This window comes from Quercus suber, unplaced genomic scaffold (assembly GCF_002906115.3).
Source record: "Quercus suber isolate HL8 unplaced genomic scaffold, Cork oak 2.0 scaffold_159, whole genome shotgun sequence".
NCBI classification, from domain to species: domain Eukaryota; kingdom Viridiplantae; phylum Streptophyta; class Magnoliopsida; order Fagales; family Fagaceae; genus Quercus; species Quercus suber.
In genome coordinates, this window is record NW_027069620.1 from 1020361 (window position 1) to 1026463 (window position 6103).

Genomic DNA, 6103 nt, shown 5'->3' on the forward strand with positions numbered 1-6103 from the left:
AAAAAAAAAGGGACAATCTACATTTTCTACCTAATAATATTTTTACAAGCGACTTTTTAAAGAGTTAAACAAAAAATCAATAAAAATGACTATCAATAATATTTAAATTATATATGTAAGAATTATACTATGCATCTTGAAAACTCAAATTAGTATGAAACAGTAGCGCTTGTTTAGACTCCAAATTAAAAATTACAGCTAGATTGCTTTTACCATAACTTATCAAAGTGCAGAATAAGTGTAAATAAGTGCAATATGCCAATAATACTACTCTAAGCCATATCCAATCACAATGAATAATAAAAGTAAAGCTTAAAGAGTAGGGAAGTGAGATACAAATACAAGATAATACCAAGATGTGTTATCGAAAAGGAAACTGAAGAACTCGGCGAAAAACTTCTCTGCGACCCTCTAAGTCGAAATCGATCCACTAGTAAATATAGTTGGAGTACACGAATAACAAAAGACCCTCTAAACCTAGTCTACCCCATGTACTTGAGCCCTCCAAGCTCCTGCTATCAACGAACTTCTCGAAGTCTTGTCTTCACTAGCTTTTTGGATTTCACAATTTTGCTCGATTGCATCCGCCACTAAATGACTCCTTCTAATGCTTCCCAACAGCATCAAAACTTCACTCAACACTCAGATTGGGTGTGATAATTGTTTAGGCTAAGAACTTCTCAAGGATGTAGAGATAGAGACGTAGGTGTAGATGAAAACCAAAAGAAATGTGTAGATTATTATGAGTATAACTATCTCTAACTCTCAAGTGTATTTGCTAGGGTTTTCTCTCTGAAAAACACTCCTTATAATTTGTGGGTAATGAGGGTATTTATAGTGTGGGTAAAGAATTTGGTAAAGAAACTTTTCTTTTTGCCAAACAGAATATTTCGGAGTACCTTGCGAGATGACCTTTCTCGCGAAGTACTTGCGAAATGACAGACTCGCATGACTCTTCAGTTTCTAATCATGTGCTTCACACGTGGCTTTTTGCGGGTTACTTTCTTTGAGCTTCTCGCAAGATAGTTGCGAACTGCCTGATTCATCTTTAAAGCTTGATTTTTCACCAATTCTTACACTTATTCCTTACAAATAAACTCACATAAATACAGGGAAATGATTGAGGAAATTACAATCAAATTTGGTACGGAATTAAAGCCAACAAAGGCTAGTTGAAAATCACAACTTTACACATCTTAATGTATATATTTTAAGTATATCCATGCATATTCATGAGGTTAGAAGCTAGTAATAGTATAAAGTTCATAAACGTAAAAATAAATTTTTAGCTCACAAAATATATATACAAATAATCGTCTAAAGTATATATAAAATAAAAATCTAAACTTTTTCCACAAATTATTCACACAAGTCCAAGTCTAAAGTTATTATCAATTTATTCCCTCAAATCTATAAGTAATGATATTATACAGTTCATTATCACGTACCTAAAGATTTGACTTAAAAAAAAAAAATCACACAAGTTAATATAATGAATGTTAAAAATACTGAATAAGTGTATTGTATTTTTTAAGTAATAGAATATACATGAGTGTTTTTATATAGGAGGCAGTATGTGCAGTATAAGTAAGTGTGCTATACAAGTAAACAAGATAGGCCTAAAGCCCACATACCCAAATACAAATTGAGAGAGAGAGAGAGAGAGAGAGTGTGTGTGTGTGTGTGTGTGTGTGCGCGCGCGCGCGTGTGTGTGTGAGTGAGACTAAGGGTGTGTTTGTTTTGGCTTCAAACCACTTTCAAAAATGCTTTTCCGTAAACGTGTGTGTTTGGTAGTTACCAAAAATTGGGTCAAACTGAAAATGTTTTCTGTGTTGATTGTAAAATAAGAGCTCACGGGCGGAAAATATTTTACACTTCTATGTTGCCTTCAAATGATTTCTGGACTCAGACACCGAAGAGAGAGAGAGAAAGAGCATGAAGAGAGACTAGAGAGAGCGAGATTGAGCTCGCACCATCGAGCTCAGACCACTACCCCAAGCCCAGACGCGCGGTCGAGCTTGCACCGGTGAGATCTAGCAGCGAGATCGCGCCATAGAGCTTGCGCTGCGAGATCACGTTGGGGAGATCGTCCCCCGAGATCGCACCCTTCTAGATCACACCATCAGATCATCCCGCCGCCCTCTAGATCGAACTCTTTTCGTCTCAATCTCGGTGCCGCCTGAAGCCTTTCGCCGCTGGACCAGTCTCGTCTCACATTACCCACCCATGATCGATCTCTCTCTTTCTCGATCTACCTCTCCCTTTCCCTCGATTTGCGATCACTCTCTCTTCCTCCTCCCTCTCTCAATTTGACTGAATGGTTTTGTGTATTGAGAATGGTTTTGTTCTAATTTTTGTTTCTTTAAAAGTTTACATATTGCAGTTTTCTATTATAAAATTTGTTTGGAAGTTGAGAAAATGTGAGAAACTTGTAGAAAATTTGCATTTTCAAAATGTTACCAAACGCTTGAAATAATTTTCTAATATAATTTTTAAAATGCAATCAAACAGTAGAAAATATTTTTCTTTCTCGAAAATATATTCACTTGAAATTATTTTACACTCGAAAAATATTTTACACTAAAACAAATGCAGCTTAAAGAGTTGAATGTCTTTGGAAATTTAAAAAAAAAAAATATTTGACCATTAACATTGCTAATTGTACTTGACATGAAAATGAGAGTTTACTTGAAACTTTGGAAGATGGAGGTTGATGATGTGTGAATTCGTCAGCCAATGTGTGTAGACAGAAATGATCTCCGGCCTCCTGCAAGTATGTACCCTCGAATGTGGTCACCGGTGTGGTGCCTGCCACAACGTCTCCGATGCCAAAGTCAGTATTGGAAATTATCTAAGAAAAGACAATGTAATGTATCTGAGGAATTTTACAGTAACTATCTCAATGTGCACATACCTTTTTCTTGGGCATTTGAGGGCTTTATATTGTTGTAGCCTCTAGCCGTTGGGTAATTATGGTGGTTCTTAATATCCTTCTAGGTAACGTTTTCTGGCCTCATCATGTTGCTTTAATTCTGTCCCAATGGTCTGTACAACTGATTTTGTAACCGTCCATTACATTAAATGAGATGTTTAACTTCGTCAGTGAAGTGGATACTCGTCACTGCAGGCTTGTCTCGTTGGTCCAAATTACCTCGTCTATGCTTGTCTTCGTCAGTCCCATCCGTCATCAAAATTGGGAAGAAAGACATGATCATATGAAACACAATTCACATTTTAGTTCAGTCGCGAGTTTTCTAGCACAAACTTTTGGCGGCAAATGAAATTATGATGAGTAACACACGAGGAAAGCAGAGTCCATGTGTCATCCTTGGACTAGGCATCTCAGTGTTTTGTTTTCCACGACAAAAAAGTAGACTTCGTTAATCTTATTGATGACGCTATTTTCTTCCGTATCGTCTACTTTTTTTGGTCTTCCGTATCGTCTACTTTGGGTCTTTGTCTTTTGGACCTTGTTCCCTTGGATTTTTATTTGATATATTTGTTTTTTGTTTTTTGTTTTTTGTTTTTTGTTTTTTTTACTGTGTCTCTTGATTTATTTATTTTCTTGTTAGTGATTGATTTCAACGATTTAGAGGTGTTTGTTTTTTTTTAATGACCAAATGTGTGTTTAAATACAGTTTATTTTGCTGAAAATTGAAAATTGAAAACACTATAGCAAAATGATTTAATAATTTTTAAATGTATAAATAGTGTTTGAGACTCATTTTCAATGAAAGTTTTGTTAAAAAAAAGTTTATAAGTCTCATGAACAGTGCACAGGACTCACAAAAAAAAAAAAAAAAAAAAAAAAAAAAACAGAATAGTTGTTGAAATGCGTTTCTCAAAAAAAAAAAAAAAAAATGCAGGGCTGGAGCAAATCATTAGTATCCAAACGGGTACTAAATCTCTTGGATTATTGTTTTAGTCGATAAGTAATTTTAATAAAAAATTTATCAAAAATATATCAATAAAAGAAGAAATCACCATCCAAAGAAAAAAATATAACTCCCATAGACCATAATCCTAGGCAAAAATTGCGAAACAGTCTATTTTTGAAAAAAAAATTAGGTGGTGGCATGCTTTCAAAGTTATTTAGTAAGTTGGACTTTTTGAAAGTCGAGTTTGCCAAAAATATATGTTTCGCAATTTTTGTCCATAATCCTATGTGCTTTCCTCATGATTATGGTTTTTTTATTTTATTTTATTTTATATGAGAGCTACCCAGGAAACTGTTAGATTCCCAAAAAACATAATATTGTTAGTTTCCTGGCTAGCTCCCTTGTTTTGTATTATTATATTTATTTTACTATATTTAAAATTTATAATGTCTTATTCACCAAATTAGTGAAATTTGGACCAATATTTTTTATTGAGTTACAAAGCCCAACATTTTTCTAGCCTGGTTTGATTCCTGCGGTTGACAAACCCATAGAGCTCGTTTAATTTCCATTTCTCCCCATCGTCCACGCTCGGCATATCCATACTTAAGAACTGTATCAATCACAAATTCACTGATCAGTATGATGTGTCTATAGGTTAATGTTAGTGTTTGTTACACACTCCTTTGTTACACACAAGCTACTACACACTTTTTTTTTTTGAACTGAAATCATGAGTTTAAAATACAATTTCAAGTTAAAATCATACCTTTAACTTACAATTTCAATTAAAAAAAAGTGTGTATAATAGCTTTTATCTTGTTTGTAACCCTTTGAAAAAAAAAAACTCATTTGAGTAAGACAAATATTATTTTAAAGAAAACAATCATTTTGTGCCTCTTAGCCTATTTTGTTCTTTCACTATTTCCCTAAACTTTTCCAATAGAATTACCATTGACTGTATATAATTAGTACCTAATTGTTAGTGGATTAGGCCGGCCGCCATAACAGTGATTTTAAGGTTTTCTCTAGCAGATGTTTATATTTTAGCGAGAAGTGAGCTTTTTCCTAGTCTTTGCTCTGACTATTAAATTTGTTGCCTGTTTGACTAGAATGACTTCAACATGGCACGTAAGATTCTAATTGTAATTTTGTAGAGTATTGAGTGGGTTCTTCTTCTTTACATTGATTTGACTCATTTGGATCTTATGGATGAATTTGCATGAATACTCAGGGAGGAATAAATAATATACATTAGATGAGGATTAATATAATGATTAATAGAGACATGATCATAGCTGGGTTGCCAAAAGGTCCAAAACTAAGTTCTAACATGTCATTCTAGAAAAATTCAGCTCGTTCAGATTGTCTGAACCTTGTAATCTCTATATATTTTAAATATGAAAGTAATATTAAATAATAGACCATGGATGTTTATGAATCTTCTTAGCTATAAAGTATGAGAGAGAGGCACAGTTTGTTCACGTCATACTGCTAACTAGCTATCACACCACACATTTTTCTTCCTTTGCTGCCTCTTCTACTTCACAAAGTCTCCTTCCCAACTTATTTAATGCGATATTTTGCAGTAGATGTTGTCCATTTGATTTTATTTTCATGTCTTCTTTATTTATGTTCCACCAGTGCAGCTCAAGATTATGCGTATGTCAACTGTAATACTGCTAATAATTACACCTCTGGGAGTGTCTATGAGCAAAACCTTAACCTTACTCTTACATTTCTTGTTGCCAATTCTTCTATAAATGGATTCTATATCACTAATGTGGGTCAGAACCTTGATACGGTTTATGGCCTAATCAGTGCATAGGTGATCTCTCTAACAAGGATTGTCAAACTTGTGCATATACAGCAGCAACAGAGATCAGAGCAACTGTTATAATCAGAAGGAAGCTGCCATAGTTTTCAATAATTGCTCATTACAGTACTTGGACAAGCGTTTTTTCTCAACTGTCGATATGCTCGAAAGCTCAAAAATGTGTTGAAAACACAAGAGCTATTTAGACCCTCCATTAAAGTTACGGCTCGATAGATTTTACACTAACTTACTACAAAGTGCAGAATAGTGTAAATGCGAGCGGATGAACAAATAAGCTACTCTAATCATAAACTAAGCAACACAGCAGTATAATGGAATATAAAAGAATAGGGAAGAAGGATGCAAACGCAAAAAACTCGAGACGTGTTTTCGAAGAGAAACCGAAGAA